This window comes from Poecilia reticulata, linkage group LG6, assembly GCF_000633615.1.
Source record: "Poecilia reticulata strain Guanapo linkage group LG6, Guppy_female_1.0+MT, whole genome shotgun sequence".
Taxonomy (NCBI): domain Eukaryota; kingdom Metazoa; phylum Chordata; class Actinopteri; order Cyprinodontiformes; family Poeciliidae; genus Poecilia; species Poecilia reticulata.
In genome coordinates, this window is record NC_024336.1 from 1,594,096 (window position 1) to 1,595,031 (window position 936).

The following is a 936-nucleotide window of genomic DNA, read 5'->3' on the forward strand; positions in this document are numbered from 1 at the left end:
TCTTTCCCTCACTTGAGAGAAAAATCCATTCGCTGTTTGAAAATACTTTTACTCACAAAAACATTCTGAAAGCCAAGAAATCCCACAGATCACTCCTAATTTAGGCCCTTTTTGAAACAGTTGCCAAGCTAAAAAATGGTTAGTAAACAGTTTTAAGTTCAGGAAGCACACATGCTCGGGGTGGTTCAGTCAAAGTCTAAACCTAATGGAGAACCTGTATCAAGAGGTCAAGATTCCTCTTCCCAGTCTCCAGCCATTCAACCCGAATTATCTTGAGCTGCTTTCCAAACAATCGACTAAATGTTAGTTTACAGACACCAAAAAGAATCACATCTGAAATTTTAGCAAACTGTTGTTCCCAGAAACTGAGCATAAACAGCTTTAGTTATTTTATTTTATTTGAGAAAGATTGGGTAACCTAGCATCCCTTTGTTTCCACTTCATAAATCTGCCCTACTTTTTGCTGGCCTGTGACGAAACAATTCATTAAAGATTGTTGCTGTGTGATAAAATGGGAAATGTTTTGAGGGGTATAAATATTTTTGGAAGCCACTTTAAAAGCAAGTCCCAGCTGAAGCTGTCGAAAACGTTGAGCTGGGAATGCCTGAGGTCCGTCTAAAGGATTTCACAGTCCTGAGGAAAGACATCATCTTTCTCATTAAAACAAAACAAAACAAAAAAATAAGAAGGAGGCTAAGACACACTGATCACGCAAGTTGACTGAAAACGTAAGATTTTCTTTGTTGTTATTACTGCTAATCTCAGTATTTTTACTGCCTTGTCAAAATGAGCTGAGTATCATAAAGTGCACAAATCTGTACAGAGAGGACGTTTGATTTAGCAAAAACTTTCCATGTGTTTTCCATGAGAACAGAACCATTGTGGCCATAAAGTCTCAAATGGAAAAGAAATATTTCACTCATTTTTTTTATTGAT